This window comes from Misgurnus anguillicaudatus, chromosome 1 (assembly GCF_027580225.2).
Source record: "Misgurnus anguillicaudatus chromosome 1, ASM2758022v2, whole genome shotgun sequence".
In the NCBI taxonomy this organism is placed as follows: Eukaryota; Metazoa; Chordata; class Actinopteri; order Cypriniformes; family Cobitidae; genus Misgurnus; species Misgurnus anguillicaudatus.
In genome coordinates, this window is record NC_073337.2 from 12,067,718 (window position 1) to 12,088,252 (window position 20,535).

General features: G+C 38.2%; 1 protein-coding gene across 3 annotated transcripts in view; it reads right to left on the reverse strand.

Moving 5' to 3' along the window:
- The window catches only part of tbc1d22a (TBC1 domain family, member 22a), a 175,712-nt gene that overhangs the window by 29,436 nt on the left and 125,741 nt on the right, over positions 1 to 20,535 (reverse strand). The gene's annotated exons all lie outside the window — the stretch shown is intronic.

Genomic DNA, 20,535 nt, shown 5'->3' on the forward strand with positions numbered 1-20,535 from the left:
ACAACTTTGAAGTGGTTTAAGCAATGCAAACTCGATTATAACCAATGCATGTATGTGTGCATTCTTGACATTGCTGGCATTAAACAATCAAGCTAGATGATGATGATGATGACCAAACTACTGCGATTTTTTAAAATTATTTTATAAATATATTGTTATCAGTGGCGGCTCGTGACTGCTCTTCCGAGGGGCGCAAATTCAAAATAAGTGTTCAGAGTGTAATGTGTGTTGCTCGTGTTTTCAAAATATGTTTGTTGCATCATGTGAACCATGTGTATCACATGTTTTGTCAAAATAAGTTCCTGCTGCACACGCGTCAAAACAGTTTATGATAAAAGAGACGCTCACGTTCACAAAATACATACAAGACACTCCCTTAACACTAAACTCTGATTACGCATGAGATTATATCTTTTATCGTAAACCCTTTAGACACATCTGCAGCAGGCACTTATTTTGACAAGACATGTGATGCACATAGGTTCATTCGACGCGCCGAACACATATTTGGAAATTACGAACCACACACATGATGGGCTACACACATGTTGTGACGAACTTCGCATCGTTCACACTCGAATAATAAGTCTTCGGCCGCCACTGATTGTTATCCTACATCATATGCCACAACTTCCAGGTCCAAACGCTCCATCAGATGCTTTAAGCAAACAACAAACTATACTAATATACACTCATGATGTGCTGTAAAACTACCGAAATTGCGATCCTAAACTTTTATCTCCATACAAAAATCCCAGATGGTCAGAAAGTAATTTATCTAATGAATTGTTAAGTCTGGAACTCTGTGAGCTTGGAGAATGTAGTCTACACCGCCAGTTTATTAAAATACAACTTAAAATGTGTGACAGGAATAAGTATAACTCATAAACGACTGTTGAGACTGTAGTCTAATATCAAGCGAGTCGTGGCTTAGATCCAGAAATGGTATTAAATCAGAAGAAAAAAAAGACCAAATAGTAAACTGACTTTCATCATCAGAACTTTAAAAAAAGTAGAAAAAAAATCTAAATTTTAAAAACATTTAATTTGACCTTATAACATATTTTATCTGCTCATTTAAGTTTCCCGACACATTGTCTGATTGCAGCATAATAAAACAATGGAATTAAAGAGCAGGTCAGAACAAGAAAAGGCTTTGTTTAAAGCCCTAGCGGGGATAATAATAGTAACCCTTTTACAAGGCCTTGTGTCTGTTGAATGGGACACGTGTTGGAGCAGTGCATGTAATTCTCCTTCTCAAACACCTTGTACAGCGATAACCCCTGCTGAACCAAGCCATTCTTCATCTGAATATGACCATATCACAGAAAGGAGTGCAGAGTAGGTTTTTGGACCAATGCCATTTCAATTTGGGCGGGGCCACCAAGACCAGCTTGTCAACGGTGCTGAGCACATCTTTATTTTTGGACGAAAGATACAGCGTTTACTGTTTATTACAGCAAGTCTGCTTAAGACATGCATAGGAAAGAACCAGTAGCCAAATTTATGTCAGCAAATCCTAAAATATTTTTAGATTTTGTCCAGTTTCAGATTTATATTCCTGCAGAAATCAAGTACTATAAAAACAAAACAATTCAAAGTCAGAAAGAACCAGTCAGATGGTTTCTTAAAGTATATTATGCAAAAGTATATTTATGCATAAGCGAGCGAATCCGCGTAGTTGAATGGACAGCTTTGCAAAGTATACGTTATTTGACTCGTTAGAGTACATAGACGCACGGTGCATGCACATTGCGACAAACTGTAATACTGCTCCATTTGTTTTCCTTTGTTATCTGACGACGACACCAACGTAACCGCTAAAATGACTGACATGTCTGTCTCAACGAAAATTGACCTACCGTGAGCCACACAATGTCACAAGCGGTCTTGGCAAACAGATGAGAGGTTTGATAAGGACATTGATGCACACACACGAGAGAGTTCGGGCCTTCTCGGGTCCATTCAGCAAAAACACATTCAGTTTAAATTACGCGATGCCGCTATTATTGTACCCGACCCGTGTCCGGGGCACATGTAAAACTTTTAGACCCGAACCCGATCGGACCTTGAGTTTTCGGATCTAAGTGGACCCGTGAAGACGCCCTACTGAGTAGTAATGGATTACATGCAATCTGGATTACGTAATCAGATTCCAAAAATCAAGTACTTGTAGTATGTAGTTAAATTACTTTTTAGGGCTGTTTCACATTTGGTGCGATTGCCTGGTCCGAACCCGAGTTCGATTGCTCCCCCCTCCCCATGCCCCCCATGGACTGTGTTCACATATTATTTTTGCATCCGAACCGCGATACGCTTGCATCATCAAGCTGCAGCCAGCGCGTTTTCGTGTTGCTTGGCAACCGCTGTAAACGAGAAGACGAAACGACTGTAGTATGTTTGCGACAGACAGACGCAAGTGCGTTTCTGTATTATTTCTTTGAAAACAAAACCAAAGGTTTAAAAAAATAAGAACAAAAGTCCAGCAAGCATTCTATGCATTTTGTTGTCAAGGTAAGTGCACGCACACAAACACACACGTCTGTTTTGGTGGGACATTCCATATAATACGTAATTAACAGCGGTTCACTTCCGATTGCGTTCACATCAGCAGTGAACCGATCTGGAGTTTACATGAACCGGACCCCAGACCACCCTTTTTAAGTGGACTCGAGTACGTTTCGCGGGTGCGCACCCGAGTTCGGAAGACAGCGTTCACATCATCCAAATGTACCGAACTCTGATGTCAATCGAACCCGGGTGCGCACCAAAAGTGCTAATGTGAAAATGCCCTTTTTGTTACAGATTCCTTTCTTATTTTTTTCTACTTTTAAAAATCTTTTCATAAGCTTACAAAAGGTTTTATAAGATGACTGATACGCAGGGGCGAGCCTAATGTGTTTTTATATGTTTATTCTATTGTCCAAGAACGGTGTTAATCTTCATACACTATATACAGTATAGCATTGTAAAGGTCAATCAATTAGAGTAATAAATATGAGAAGTTTTAATATATTCTCCATTGTTTACATTAGATTTTATATAGAAGAACATGGTGTTACTGTGGTGATCTGAATCTTATGCATAAAATAAGCCCACACACACGATTTGTATTTCACAAGCAGGTGATAAGGTTAGACTTTTTAACAACCTTGTGGTTAAGTTTACCTCACACATCTGTAATATTCTGTCATCAGCATATATTAGCAAAACATTATAAATGTGCCTGCAATATTTATGAACTTGTATTAGACGCAAAACTGTATTGTTTGAGGCAGATCATTGCTTTCTGTATTGCCCATCACTGCATAAATTCAGCGGTTGTTTACACTGATGTCTGACTACAGAAAAGATGTCCAGTTTGCAGTGACTTTTGTGATCATTTCAAAACAATTGTCAATACCTATACGGTATCTATTCTGCTTTTAACAAACTTAGAGTGTGTTTTATACATTTTTTAAATATTACACAACAACAATGTTAATGTATAACAGACACAGGTAATTGAATCTATTCATGATCATTAAAACGTCAAGTGGTGATTTGATCATATGACCCTTTTTTTGGAATTTTGCTTTTTTTATTTACTTTATTTTATGTATTTTTAAATGATTTGTGTGCATTCCAGGAAAATTTTCTTCTAAAAAATATAAACTTACAAATATATGTGAGACCATCTGCTTTCAAACAAACAATAAACAAACAAATCTATCTTTATTTTTTCTTTGCTTATAAACTCTTAAATATGGTTATTTTTCTTAAACAAAATTTTTTTAAGCAAAAAGCTGAAATAACTTTGAAGAAACTTTGTAAGAGATCAGATTCAGAACAATTATTAAAACATGCACAGAGTTTAAAATTAGTAAATATTTTTTTGCTTCAGTTTTTTTATAAATTGGGTAAGTGGGCATCTAGTGGATAATGGCGGTATTACAGATTACCACATAAACTCATCAGGAACACATTTTTTTCATGCAAATTTTTTCTCTTAATTGACGAGATAATTCGCCAATGGTGGGGAAAGAGTTAAGATTGAAATATATTTACTTGCTCTTAGTATTTCAAAATAATAAAATATTATCCTACTTAAATATATGTGACATTAAATAAACATAGTTTAAATAATCAAATTGCAATCAAAAACTACTCTGATTACGTTTTACAAAATGTGTAATCTAAGATATTGGGCTCTATCTTACACCCGGCGCAATGTAGTGCAAAGTGCGACGCAAGTGTCTTTTGCTAGTTTCCACCCTGCGCAATTATAATTTTCACGTTTAGCGCAACGTTCTTTAAATAGCAAATACATTTGCGCCCCTTTTGCGCCCATGGGCATTCTGGTCTGAAAACGAGGTGTGTTCAGGCACATTGTTGGCGCGTTGCTATTTTGAGGCAACTAAAATAGACTACGCCATTGACCAACAAAAACCTGGTCTAAAGTCTAAAGTCGATGGCGCAATATTTTTTTTTTGTTATTTAAAGAGCGCATTAGTAATATGCGCCTATAAACGGGATGACAACGCGGGTTTGCTTATCACATACATGGATGCGCAGCAGCACAAAAACGTTTTTAAATATGAAAGATTAAAAGATTGAATGTAAAATATTATTATTGAATCTCTTGGACATAAAAGAGGAATAATTATGAGACGTTAGAAGGCGCAAAGAGCTGCTTCACCTGCAGCCTGGTAAGTAAATAAATGCTTTGCTTTAAACAAGTGCATCTATTTTTAAAAGTTTTTATTTAAATGCTACCTCACGGATTTATTGTATATGATGACTCTGTACCTGTGGATATGGTGAGATGAGAAACATTTTTATGTAATGCTTAAAAAAAAACTTGTGACGCTCTCCAAATGCTGAAACGTGCGGAGAGCCGTTTGTAAATTCTTTATCTCCTGTTTGTTACAAATAAAGTATTTTTAGAGTAAAAAACATTTTCTTACATACTTGTAAATTATTTTTTGATGATATTGGATAGCCATACATTTAAAGCAATTAAAAGCCTGATTTTTTACTTCCATAACTAAAAGAAAACGGGTTTTAAAGGTGTTAATAAAAAAATAATTTCAATACAAGTGAAAAACAACAAAAAATTTTAACATTATTCTTAAACTGGTGGTCTTCTTTCTCCGCTTAGTTCTCAGTTTACAAAGTCCGTCATCTAAATAGGAATTAGACATAGCGCCAGCGCAACAGGCTTTAAAAGGGGATGAGAGCGGAGACTCTCATTGGTTTATTGTACGTTACACCCAAAATACTCCCATTACTCATTAAAAAAATAGGACCAACCCTTTTCGACCATGCGCTCGGCGCATAAACCATTTTTCCCGTCGTTAAATTAGCAAAAAAGGATTCGGACACGCCCATTTAGTCGTTTCGCTGTGCGCTTTAGACAAAGCGCTTAGATCGTTAAAATAGGGCCCATTAGGTTACTGACTACAAATTTTGCCATGTACTTTCTAATCAGTAACTGATAACAATTCCCAAGTAATCTTCACAGCTCTGCCTACATACTACATACTCCTGTACAGGCATGCACGATCTGAGCATATAAAGTTTGCGCAGTTACAAAAATCTGACGGTGCGAATACAGTACTTGCATACAATTCTAATGAAGAAAATAAAAAGTGAAGTACACCCAGGCCTTAAGTGGGTGGCTCTCGGCCACAACAAGCTGCAATGTGTACCAGACCTTACACTGATGGTAAACTGTCTTACGCAAAACACCAGAGAAGGCAATGTAGTGCAACCACTCCAGCTGGAGGTGAAATGAGCTCCACATGCACAGGAGGAAAGATTATCTGCAATGCCAGCCACGGACAGAGGGTCCTAATGAAAATCAATGGGTGCATTTCTTCCAGCAATAAACAGGAAGGACAGGTCTCCCCTTCAAGGGTAAATGTGTGCAATGAAAATCTTCCTAACTGTACGGTGGGTTAGAACATCCATACACAAACAGGCGTGCGCAGACCCAAGGTGGCAAGAGGAAGTTTCCAGACTGCAGACATTACATCCAGCCCAATTACCCTGCAGTCACTCCGAGTCACCTTCTCGTCAAAGTGACCACACAAGCGTGAAATGCAACTAATTAGACACTCAATAGACAGGGCCAGGTTGCAAGGGCATCTGCATATGCTCAGCTGTGTGGGGATAAAATCTGTCCCTACAATGCACAGCTATGGATGTCTTCAACATATTTATAAGTGAAAGTGTGTGTGCGAATCCTCCTATATGTCATGCACCAGCAATCCAATCCAGTTAATTAAAAGAATTAATCTTGGCTTAAAGAATAATAAAACATACACCAGGTAAGTTAATAATTAAATTGCATAGAGCTGGCACACTTTCACCATAACGTGAATCAATGTAGAAGATACATAAAACACTTTTTAATTCTTATATATTTGTTGCTGACATGTTTTTCTGACCTGCGGTCTACTGAAGGCTGAGTTCATATTTAGATGGGCCACAGCTTCTTCTTCATTGATCATTTTAATTATTTGGTCTGTCCCTCCCTACATCGCTGCCTTTGGGGATAGGGGGTTGATGGGTTGATGATGAGTCTTAATTAATGGGGACAATGGGGGATAAGACACAGTGGGCCATTCTGGAACGTTCTGATGCAAGACCTGGTGGCACGCATCACGTGATTTTTGAAATGAGGACAAACCCATTACAACACGCTGAGTTACAGCAAAAGCAATTAGGATGAAGTAACCTTCATTCATGCATAGACACGTCAAAAAATCACCTTCACAGGATATTCTGGTGCTTACATTTACATTTGTGCATTTGCCAGATGCTTTTATTTAAAGTGCAGTTCTAGCTATACAATTTCTTAGTATGTGTGATCAAACCAATGCACCGTTAACGCGATGCTCAACCATTTGAACACCTTAGATAAACACTCACCTAAAGGATTATTAGGAACACCTGTTCAATTTCTCATTAATGCAATTATCTAATCAACCAATCAAATGGCAGTTGCTACAATGCATTTAGGGGTGTGGTCCCGGTCAAGACAATCTCCTGAACTCCAAACTGAATGTCAGAATGAGAAAAAAAGGTGATTTAAGCAATTTTGAGCGTGGCATGGTTGTTGGTGCCAGACGTGCTGGTCTGAGTATTTCACAATCTGCTCAGCTCCTGGGATTTTCATGCACAACCATTTCTAGGGTTTACAAAGTGTGAAAAGGAAAAGAATGTGGCGGTCCTTTGGGCAAAAATGGCTTGTTGATGCTAGAGGTCAGAGGAGAATGGGCCGACTGATTCAAGCTGATAGAAGAGCAACTTTTACTAAAATAACTACTTGTTACAACTGAGGTATGCAGCAAAGCACTTGTGAAGCCACAACACGCACAATCTTGAGGCGGATGGGCTACAACAGCAGAAGACCCCACCGGGTACCAATCATCTCCACTACAAATAGGAAAAAGAGGCTACAATTTGCACAAGCTCACCAAAATTGGACAGTTGAAGACTGGAAACATTTTGCCTGTTCTGATGAGTCTCGATTTCTGTTGAGACATTCAGATAGTAGAGTCAGAATTTGGCGTAAACAGAATGAGAACATGGATCCATCATGCCTTGTTACCACTGTGCAGGCTGGTGGTGGTGATGTAATGGTGTGGGGGATGTTTTCTTGGAACACTTTAGGCCACTTGGTGCCAACTGGGCATCGTTTAAATGCCACGGCCTACCTGAGCATTGTTTCTGACCATGTCCATCCCTTTATGACCACCATGTACCCATCCTCTAATGGCTACTAGGATAATGCACCATGTCACAAATCTCGAATCATTTCAAATTGGTTTCTTGAACATGACAATGAGTTCACTGTACTAAAATGGCCCCCACAATCACCAAATCTCAACCCAATAGAGCATCTTTGGGATGTGAAGGAATGGGAGCTTTGTGCCCTGGATGTGCATCTCACAAATCTCCGTCAACCGCAAGATGCTATCCTATCAATATGGGCCAACATTTCTAAAGAATGCTATCAGCACCTTGTTTAATCAATGCCATGTAGAATTAAGGCATTTCTGAAGGCGAAAGGGGGTCAAACACAGTATCAGTATGGTGTTCATAATAATCCTTTAGGACAATCTTTATATAGATGCGTTCAACACTACAATTGTGTATCAGGAAAAAATTGTGATGTAACCTATAGCAAACACCACTAATTGCATTACAAATTAAACTGCAAACCACTCTTGACAACCCTGCTCATAGCAGCATGAGCCATTCAATGACACTGTCACATTTATAAAAACTGCAATCAAATGTATACATTTTTAATCAGTATGTGTGTATTTGAACCCATGACATTTGCACATCTAACGTAATAGTTCACCAGCCGAGCTACAGAAACAAGATATTTATAGACTTCTATATTTTATGTTATGTTAGCTTACAGCCAGGGTGCAGATCTGAGGAACATCATCACAGTATGCAGCAATGTGGTTGCCAAAGTGTTTTTGGCAGATGTCTGTAGTTCACTGGTTGGTGAAAAGTCATTTTTTTCCATCTATCACAAGGCCAGTTTGTTATAGACTCAGTTCTGCGGAGTTCTAATATTAAACATTTTCCTCGCTCATGCCAACACGCTCTCAATTTACCAACAAGTCCGCTAAGATGGAGTAGATCTGACATCGAACAGCACACACACTATTCATATCTACCCATACTTCAGCCCCGAGCAAGAGGACAGAGAGCGAGCAGATGAAATGGAGTGAGCCTCCCTGAGTTATGTTCAGGGTGATGATTGCCTATTGGTGTAACCTACCGGCCTTAATCAGAGCGGCAGGGAAGATGACCGTCTGAGGGTATCAAGCTGTGACACGCTCCCTGCTACTGTGCTTTATTACTTTATTAAACCGCTCTCTACCTGCAAGATGTGAGACTCCTGCTGTCAGTACGGGGGGAAAAAAATTGCCCACTGTCTGGGTGCGCGTGTGCAGTCAAATGTCAAAGTGAGAATTCACTCTATACTTTGGGGTTTTTTGTTTATCTTACAGCAGATGGCAATAAAACACCTACATGGCAACAAATGTGCCACTCACAACATGATAAATCATACATGTGTCAAGCTGAAAAATCAGAATGGCGGGGTTAAAAGATTTAAGGCAGTAATTGTAGTTTATTTTGCATTACACCCGTTCAAAGGGGCAATTGTCAATGGTGTCATGTTCAAGCTATCCTCAATTTCTGCTTTTGCTGGAATATGTTTGTTTGACTTTATGTGGCACTGCATAGACATATCGGCCAATGACATCAAAGTATTGCAAAAGTGATTTGACGCAGTACTCTCATGACACTTTATTGTCATACCCCATTCAATCTGTGCCGTGCCGCATGCAGAAGTATGTGGAAGTAATAGAGTCTAGCACCCCACTTTCATGTGGCTTATATCAAGACACACTATGAGGCTTACACCATCTCCTATGTAACTACTGTATACACTAGGTGTGGGCGGCATAACCAAAAATCTTTTTCATGGAATGATTCTTTATATTTTACGGTAACATTTTATTTAACAGTATTTATGCTTTTCAGCTTTAGGTTTATATTGTTTTTGGCACATACACATTTGCTACTCACTAATTAGCTTTTAACTAAATGCTTACCACAGTTTTAAAAATATAATAAGTTTAAGTTAGTGATAAAGTGAAAAAGCAGAACACAAGTTTTGTCTTGGCTTGCTTAAAGTTCAGAAAACTTTACAACTATTAACAGCGTTATGTAAGGGAAGTCCTTTGTTTTGTGGCACGAGAGACCTCTGTATGCGAGAGACTAAGCTGCACAGAGCAAGTGAGCGAGAGACCCACGGTGAATATTATGAATATTAATAATCAAACATGGATGAGTAGAGACTAATTAGACATTTAAAAGTAGAAATATACACAGTACTGTGCAAAAGTCTTAGGCCACCGTGCCAGAATTAGATTTGTTGTTTTTGCAATGTTATAGTGATCATATATAATTATTTCTCAGTCTCTTTAATAGAATACATCCAGAAATCTGTATACAGTATTAAAAACTGTATAAAATGGAAACTGATGTATCAAGTTTTTAGAGTAAACTTCCTTTCCACTTGAGCAATAGCAGGAAACTTGCAGGATCTCTTAAACATAAATAAAATTAAATCCTAGTTTCTTATTTTAAAAACAGCAGAAAAAACTGTTCTGATTGGCTGTGTTTTGTGATTGATTCCATTGCGTCATGTCCCTTTTTCGCGTTTAGTATGGATAGTTGAATTGCCAATCGCTAGAATCTTATCATGTTGCTTCTAGTTAAAACAAAGTGTTACATTAAAATGTATCTGTTATAAAACTTTATTTTAATACATCATCCATGAACATGATTTGTTATTCCTCATCGATTTCTGTCATCACTGAAGGTAAAACTTTTAGTGACCTCTAGCAGCGAAAATTACATATTGTGCCTTTAAGGAAAACAACACTGTAAAAAATTTCTGTAGAAATTACAGTGTTTCTGGGTATTACTGGCAACTAGCTGCCAGTAACTTACTGTAATTTTACATGTATGTTATTTACTAGCAAGTTTGTCCAAAGTTAAATAAACATGAAACATTTTCAGTCTTTATCTTCTACAGTAAGTTACTGGCAACCAGCTGCATAATTACAGCTAATTTTTACAGTGAAGGTATTTATTTGTATGTTTTACTTTTTTAACACCCTACTGTATGTGAATATACAGCAAAGAAATGTTTAATTTGAGCGTTTGTGTGTTTATAAGATAACACACAAAGCAAAAAAATCTAGAAAAAAATCGAGTTTATTATTAACTCTTTCGCTTTTAAAAAACGTACAGCCCCAGCTTTTTATAAAGGTGAAACCCACATTTTATAAAGTTTAATGCCTTCCAGAAAATGTTCTCCTTTAAATAAAAAAAACTAGGTTTCATCCTACCGTTATTTGTTCTCTTTTTATCACCCCTCAAATATGGGTAGGTTTCTTCAAAGATACCAAATTTTGAGCAAAAAGCTGAGATAACTGCGTTTTTGTAAAGGACTTTTGATCGAGATCAGATTCAGAGCGATGATCAAAACATACACGGAGTTTGAACTGTTTGCCCTTAAGGAAAACTTCCAGGTTTTATAAGTTGTGTAAGAATGTGTAGCGTCATTACGCATTGCCGTAATAACTCATCATTGGCAGGGAAGCGTTATCTCTTAATTGACCAATTAACTCGTCAATGGCGGGGAAAGTGTTAAGATCAACTTACTGCACATCCATCAACAAGATATTATTTTAAGACAGTGAATAGTTAAAAAACGTTTACATCCAACAACAGAATTGCAAAAGGGATGTGATTCAGATCTGGCACAACACATGCCCCAAATCTCTTTATTAACATATAGATAAACTCAATATAAGACTTGAAGACTGATAATGTGTCAAGCTGATAAAACACAATTTTCTCCAGAAGGCCCGAGTTATAGTTCCTTTGCTATTCATCTTCCAAAATCGTCCTTCAAACTTAAATAACACAGAGGTCTGGCCTCTGCTGTCAAGCTAACTTCAACGGTCTATAGGGGCCAAAAAAGTTCAGTTAATTTTTAACTTGACTTTTGGAAATGTAAAACAAAGGATGACCTGGCCACAGGTAGGAGAGGAAGTGATTGTACTTTAAACCACAGAGGGAAAGGTAGAGGAATAAAAAAAGAGAGGGAGAAGGAAATCTCATGAGGAACTATATTAAATGATCCCTCTGTAAAGTTTTATACTAAAGTTGTATTGCATAATTCAGAAAAATTAAAATTAAAGGAACCGCAAGTGTTCTAAAATCTTCTAAAAATCCAATTTGTGATCATTTGATCAAAATTTTACTATTGTCATTCTTCAACTTCGGCCCCAACTCAAGACATGCACTGCAGGTTAAATCCTGTTAAAATGTATTGTAAATAATTGAGTCTAGGGCACTCGGTGAGCAGTTGCTCTATAAGTGACTATGTTGGGTAACTTTGAAGGTGCCAGTGGTGAAGTCGTGATAAAATATTGATGTCCCGGAGGCTGTGCTGCTGACCTGGCCCTTGCCTTCTGGGTACTGGCTTTTCTGTGTCAGAAAACATAGGCCAATCATTAGGGAAATCCCTTGGGACCAGTAAAAGGGATTTAGGTCGCAGGTCCAAATCCCTGTTGGGAAGCTCCTTTCCTCTGTGCCTCGCAGTCAGGTTTTAAAACAGGATTCAGCACAGAGAGAAGGATGGAGCTTGGCATGAGTTTATGCGCTGCACAGGTAAACACAAGCAGACTGCATGGACAGAACAAGTAAAATAAATGCTTGCCAGATGAACACCAATTCCAAACCTAAAAAAATGTAAGTGGTATTTAAAGGCCTTTAGGAATATGCAAAAGAGTGTGTTTGGAATTGGCTGAAGTTTCTTTCCTTGGGGGGATGATGTTGCAGATGGGTATGTCCTAGCAGAAACAATCTTCTGGCTCATTACAGAGAAAAAGGCTCGAGCTCAGGGAGTTTTGCAAACCTGTACAGAGCTAACAAAGGCAACTGAACAGCATGTCTGCATCAACAGCCATGTTTCCATCTAAAGCTTTTTTGCAAAAAAGTTTAGTGCATCAAAAAGTTTATTGCTACAAATTTTCGAACACAATGTCGATACCTTAAATGTCTGGAAACACTTTTTGTTGAAATAAATTGCTCTTACACTAATAAATGTGTTTTTCACGTGATAGATATTCATCGTTTGACATTTATTTATCAAAACAACATACGCTTATGAACAATGGAAACCAGCATGGTCATATTAATAACTAGGGCTGGGCAAAAAAAAAACGATCATTCGATAAATCTTTTTTTTTACGTGGTCGATTCAAAATCGATTCTCAAAGGCCACAAATCAATTTTTCCCCATATTTATTTTCGCAAACATTGAACATAAGATTAACGTTAATCTAATCACTAGTCTTCTCAACTAGATGTCACCCTCTTTTTTGCCATGCGCGAAGTTACCAAGGAGCAAGAGCCAGGCCGGTCATTCATTCATTCAATCTATATTCTAATTTAATATAAAAATATAATATTCTAATATAATTAAGCAATATCGCTCTCGGAGTCGTGTGATATAGCTCTATATCATCACGGCTGTGATTAGGCCAGAGGCACGAGGCCGTAGGCCAAGTGCCGGAGGCAATCACAGCCGTGATGATATAGAGCTATATCACACGACTCCGAGAGCGATATTGCTTTTATACAACAGTTCGACGGCACACGTTTAAAAAACGAAAACTAGAAAACAACAACGGAGTAATTTTAAAAGCCTCTTTGTTTGAGAACTACTTCTTCCGCCACGGATTTGAGGGCGGCCAGAATGACAGGTAACACTTTCGGCTGCTTTGAATTTCATATTAACTCAATAGACGGATTCGCCGTTTTTAAATATTACAATTTCTTGGTCACAAAGTGTAGTTTTAAGATTAGTTCAGTCGAGAATATATATGTATTATATTTAAATCTACAGTCGATTAGTAAAGATAGCGCCTGTTTGAACGTTTGCTTAGTGAGATTCGGTACGTATAAGAGAACCAAAGCATGAGCGGACGTCAGTGTTCACTCGCCCCGCTGACCACCGCCCTCTCTGGGCTACATCTCTGACAGGGATTCCCTGGCTCTCATGTTGGCCTGATGGTCAAAAATTAGATCAAATCAGCAGTATTTGGTGCCATGATGGTGCCTATTACTTGTTTTCTTATTCATATTTAGTGTCTTTTGTGTTGTTATTGTTTTGGCGCGAGGTAAAAGTTAATAAAACTATACTTATAATGTTACTATTGGTTTACCATTTCATCTTAACGCGATACAAGCACTCGATTATTATTAGACTTCGTTCTTGTCAGTACTATATAAATCTGTTTTTTTATAAGTGTCAGAGAGATGTTTTTGCATGCTGCTTATAAATATACCAGTGGCGATATCTCATAACATGTTTTAATAGTCACGTCACGATAAAGTAAACGATCAATGTCCACATTTAAAAGCTGCGGTGCTTACCTGCAGTTCCACTGTGTTTTCGCGCTCTGATAAGAGATATAGCTCCAGAAAAAAAATTAGTGTTTACATTCCTCTTTCCAAGTGTTAATCGTCCACACGATGTGACAAGACATTACTTCCATTAACTTTAACGTAACATCCAAGTGCGCTGATCTTTGACGGAATAATAACTTCCGATTGGGGATTCACAGACAGATTTATGAGCTAGTGAACTAATGAGACACACGGAGAGTGATTCAAAACAGGGCGTCTGTGTTTTTCCATTCAGAGATGAGCCTGTTTAGGACCTCCATTCACTAGGTGGCGGAATGATACGAAAGGTGAAGCGGTTACTGTGCCGTTATCAGTACAATATCGCATAGCTCTTAGCCAATCAGATTCGGGAACCAGAAAGAACTTATTAAAAGCTTTCACTTCATTTCGTTTTATTACTGTTGTATGTAAGGAATAATTGACGACGGGCCATTGAATTATAAGAAAATAATGCACACCAAGGTGGTAATGCGAAGCGGAGTGCCGTTACACCGCAGGTGTGCATTATTTTCAAATAATTAAAAGGACCGGAGTCAATTATTCCGCTTATACCACGGTTACCACAAACATTCCTCTGGTGCCTATTTTTAAGACATTTGAAAAATTAGGTGTGCGGTTTACAGAAAAATAATCAACACCCATAGAACATTTCTCAGCCAATCAGAATGCAGCATTCAACAGACCCGTGGTATAAAATATTCTATATAATCTATATTCATTGAGCTCCAGCACCTCGTCTTCCATCTTGACTTTAATTTCTCTATTTGTTTTGTTTTCGTGGCTGCTTGGTGCTTTTGTGCCATGAGTCCAAAGGTTTGGAGACATCTGGTAAGTTACATTGCTACTCAACACGTGCGTTTTTTTTTTCACTTGGCAAGCAGACAGACGAGACATGGGGGCGTGCCAGCATCGACAATTCCATTTTTTTATTCAAATTTTGAGGTTGTGACTTAATTTTGATCCATTTTAAATCGTGACAGCATTGACTATTTGTTTACCCGCCCCTATCCGAACGCTGGTTACCTGCTGGGCCTGTGAGTTATAAGACGACCCACACATCAGTAGCGGGAGGCAAAGGGTCTAAAAGAGGATGGCATGGTTGCAGTGTTTCTCTTGGACAGGTAGGCACATCTTTCAAGAAAAAAGTAATAGAAAAAGTAATGGGGGCATGTGGCCCAGTAGAACTTATGGACCACCAGATTTTACAGTTAGCCATAACTGGAAATTCCTTGCTAATTTCTGCTATGCAAATACTTCAATAAAACTGGTTTAAAAATGAAAAACATAATCTAAGATAATTTTTTTAAATAAATATAAAGATTCTCAAGTTATCTCATGCTCAACCTGGAGGTTGTCTCAGTACATTCAGTCTCCAGATGTGTTAGCACACAGTGTTAAAAGAGGCCTGGTGTTTGCCTTGGGCTTCTAATAAGTCTATATACCCTGCTGAGAAAACTCAACACCCATATAGACCTCATATGTGAGAAACACAGTGGTCATAAAATAAAATGCGTAAGACCTTGCTTTAGGCAACCCATATGGATGCACATTTATTCTTTAGTGCCGCTGACTTCTATCGACTTTGATGGGTCATGAAACATCCTTGTTCACTTTCAGCTGGGCCCAGCAGTTCAATAATTGAAGGCCACGCTATTGATGCATTAGAAGGCAAGAACACTAAAAAACACCTGCTGGGTTACAAGCTGCATCATTACAGAGCAAGGTATTAAACATTAAGTCAGATAATTTGTGTTGCTGGATGTGGAGGTTACATTTAGTTGAACATGTAAAATGATTATGTTTTACATTAGGAACATATATGGACCAGCACTAAGGATTAATAGAACCAAAAATGAGAAAAACTGCAGCAGGGACGTCAAGGCCTTGAACACAATAGCTTTTGCAAGCCTTGGTTGTACACACACGCACACACAACAGATGGCTTTGCTGCACATACAGTGTGTTGAAGGACCACAGTGGGACTATTACTGTTTTCAGGTTCAAGTAGACTAAGACATACTGAAAGTGTAATTGGACTGAGGGGAGGATTCCTTAGGCAGTACAAACAACACTGCAATTTCGCTTCAGTGCAGAGACAGTAACAGTGTGTTAGCAAAACTGATCTGACTTGATACAAGAGTCAGTGCACAAAAATATAAGCCGACCCACTGTCTCAGAACCGTAAATGCCTACTGTATATTGGCAAATGTCATATCTGGGGTACTGTGACATGATACTACATGTAAGAGTGTAGCTACATGCTAAGGCTAACATTTTTCTGTGTTAATGATAAAATATGTTATGTACTTTCCATTATTTTTAATTGCAACCTCCGTTTATATAAATTACGTCAAGCTGCAGGTACACATTAGATTTGCCATGTTTGGATGCCAGTGTAGGTATGCAAACTCATGACCATTAATAGTGTAATAATGTTTATATAAGTTACATCGAGCTGCACATTAACGTTGGATTTGCCGTGTTTGAATGCCAATGTAGGCACATAAAGCCATTATCATTTATAATAATGCAACATCCGACATAATTGATGGGTGTGTTTGGCACTGACACGCTAACGTTGCAAGGAAAGATGAGACGTATACAGTCAGGCCTTAACTAGGTCGTACAAATTTTTTTTTTAATTAGCTGCACAAAAGGCCATCAAGTGCATCTCTGAGAATAGAGTGGACACGCTTTACACCGCGTGCGGCCACGCGCCACACGGCCAAAATGAGAAAAAGACATGGTCCGTCACTGTCTGGAGGATAACTAGCCAGTTGATAAAACATCTCGGAGAATAGCGTGGACGCGCTTCACACCATGAGCATGCACACGCCCGAAAGATAGAAAGACGTGATCCGTCACTGTCTGGAGGATAGCCAGTTGATAAAACGCGTGTCCATGAGAACTGTAAGTGGACTTATGTTTTGGGTTTATTTAAGCCTGTTATTGTAGTAGTCTATAGTTCTTGCAAATTTATAGTAAGGTACCTGGAGATTTTGTTGTTTAGGCAACCTGCTAGCTAGGTTTCACGTGCCTGTTGATTAGATATAATTGTTGAGCGCTCTTGCTCACGTTATTTATGTGCATTATTTACATGCTACAGTAGTTACACTCCTTTCAGATAATGTAATTAATAGTGGGAAATAATTAGTTTTTACAATCTTCGCGCTATCTATCATCGTTCGACAGACGTTCTACAACATCTGCTTCAGTTTGTGTTTATTAACCATTTAGTTTCACTTCATCCCACAGATATTCCCGTTTAGAGGTATTTAATTAATTAATAACCTAGTATGTGTTCATTTTCTATCATAGTTTTATCACAATTAAGTTTTATTTAAGTGTTTTTAATAAAAATATTTTCATTTTCATCATGACGCGTATGCCCCGCCCTTTTGATTGCCACGTCCCCTGACAGTGATGTAAGACTTTGCTCTGCGATGGCTCTCTAGCGCATGGAAAGGCAAACAGGTTCTTAGAAGGCTCGCCAGTCAAACAAACTATGAACCAGGAAAAGCACTAGCTCTGAACTAGCACCTGGTTCTTGTTGTTGGAAAGGGTGGATTCGTAGTGGACATTTTTTTACATTATATAAAGGTATGAAAGAAATATTACTTCTAAGAATCTGTCACTAAATTGTTCTTTGAGGAACCAAAAATGGTTCTTCTATGGCATCGCTGTGAAGAACCATTAAGCACATTTACTTTTAAGAGTGTGCAATGCAAAAAAATGCGAAGCAGCCACAATTGATTCTGACATCAGAATGTGACAAAATAACGGTTTGATACAGATTCAGTATGCACCCACTTGGCAAAACAATTAAGGGGGGAGGTGGGGGGGGTCAACGATATTTCATGCATTCTGACTTATTAACACTGTTTAAGAGTTGTTTCCTCATGCTAAATAAATGCAAAGTGTCAAAAAAGCACTTGGACGTGTAACAGAGTATTTCTGTGCCGAATGCACTTCGCCAGGGTTCGTACAAGTTTCTGAAAGTTTTTCGGTTACGGGTCCAGCTGATGTTTTGGGAGTAAGCTATTCGTAGGGATGGGACGGTTAGAAAATATCATATCATGATTATAGTGACCAAAGTTATCACGGTTATCAATATTATCATGGTTTTCTTAACTTGAGATGGAAATGTTCAAAAAGAACTGATAGACACACTGCAAACATTTTAACAAGTTTTATTTTTGAAAATCAGCAAACAACAAATACAATTAGCAGCTATATGCAATTTTTTAAGCATAAACATTAAGTCAGGGTTGTCCAGCCTTTTTTGTGTGGCAATCTACTTTTAAAATGATAAAGCCGACAAGAACAAAACACTGTTAAATTTTTTAATAACATTTTAAATGTGTGTTAGGAGGACTATCTCTACGTTGAATTTAGGGCTGTCACCATTACTCCATTCTTTTTGAGGACTTAAAAAATTGAGTATGCCGAGTACTCCTTATAGCGGAATAGCGGAGATGCGGTTTTGATGAAATAAACTAGAAAATGACAACATTATCAGAAGCATCTCTCTCTCTCTCGGTCGGTCGGTCGATCGATCGCGCGCACATACACCCTGCGTGTGGATCAACTCCTGCATGAAGGCAAGAATGTGCATCCAAATTTCGGAAGTTAGACGACTCCGCTGCAGCGGGCAGGCATACGATTGATAAAAACACACTTGAGAAGAAATGCGCAGCAACTCAAAAATACTTGTTTCTAAGACCATTATGCCAATTTGGCGCTTTGTTTTCCGAAGCTCGTGGAGGCGTGGAGCAGCACGCATTTATTAACTTATGTGCGATCTACCGGCATTGCATTTGCGATCGACTGGTCGTATTGGACACCCCTGCATTAAATGAACATTAACATGGAGCTCTGAGATGTATGAACCTGTTTTAATGAACAGTACCTTAAATAAGAACATCAAATGCACACATAAGCAACGCATTAAAACACAGTGCACCTGTTACTGCCTTCCGCCATGCTTTCTTGTGCAAAAACCAATGTTGCATGCACGCGCCTGCGTCAAGCTGATTCTGGCTGGACAGGATTTACCGCGAGTTTTCAAAATCACGGTAATCAAACACGGTTGTTATGATAATTACATTTTAAACAATAATACTAACCGTTAGGACACTTTAGCATGGTTAATCGTGAAACCGGTAATCGTCCCATCCCTAGCTGTTCGTATCCCTTTTTTATTAGCACTTCACCCAAAAAACCACGCTCACACGTCAATCAGCGGGACAGCGAGAATCGAGGAAGCCAAGTCACAGGCAGCACCTCACATGACAGCTTTGTTTATATCAAACTCAACAATGGCATGAAAGAAGAAGTGTGTTTTTGGATGTAAGGAGAAGTAAGCCAGCACTACGGAAACAAAGGATATGGTTTGTTTATTTGGGTAGCAGCTGAGTTTTGCGTGAATGTTTGTTTAACGCTGGATTTCATTGAAAAGTCCCAACCGGGTCATGAGTTGCATGTGGTAAGTAAGACTTCTATGTTATATTGAAAATATGCGCATATGTGCATATTATATAAACGACACAAACATGTAGTGAATCTTAAGTTATCCAGTCAGTGTTGTATAAAGTGTTGACTTGTGACTCGCTCCTCCCGCAGCTCGTAACTTCTCCTTCCAATTTTTTTTGTAAATTAGCGGAAAGACTCTGTAACCTAATCTGTCTTTTATAAAGCTGATAAAACTCAAGACTCTTCAGAAATATGAAGGATGTAATACTACTCTATACTTCAGATTAACATCAGATACGCAGAAACAGCTTGTGTTATGGACCCTTTAAAGTGAAGTAAAGTGCTGCAGTATTTTCTGTAATATTAGTAAAGCAATATTACACGATGAAAGGCAGCAGACAAAAAGCCATCTCTGGTTTCAAATACATAAAGACTATGCAAAATATGCAACCAGAAAACATAAAACCAAAGCCTAAAAGAAATGCTTTGATAGAGTTTAATTATAACCTTATATTGGCACAAAGGCTGTCTTAAACTCTGCAAATGATGCAGAATTTACAGCATATTTTCAAAGCTATAAAATGAGCTTCACACATTTTAATTATCCTTTCAGCTATCAATCAGCTCTGTTCACTTAAATTCATTCTGCAGACTTCAGCCTAAAATACACACAGAAAATAAAAACACAATGTTGTCTTGGCCTGAGAGAATAAAACATGTTTTTTTTCGAAAGAAGTGTTTTTTGATGCAATGCATTTTAGGATTGCTTTATCGAATAAGTTTATGTCAATTATTCCCAAAAATCTGATTTACTGCAGGTGGGCAGTTCACTTGATTTTAGTAAGTTTGCAAATTGTCAGGTTTGGCAAGTAAAAAACTCTAATGCAAAAGCACACTAATTAGTTAAGAGTCAAGGGAGCAGTCTGTCCAGAAAGTTTCTATGCCTATACACGCACTTGGCATGCATGCAACTTATTAATATGGTGGAAGTTGGTG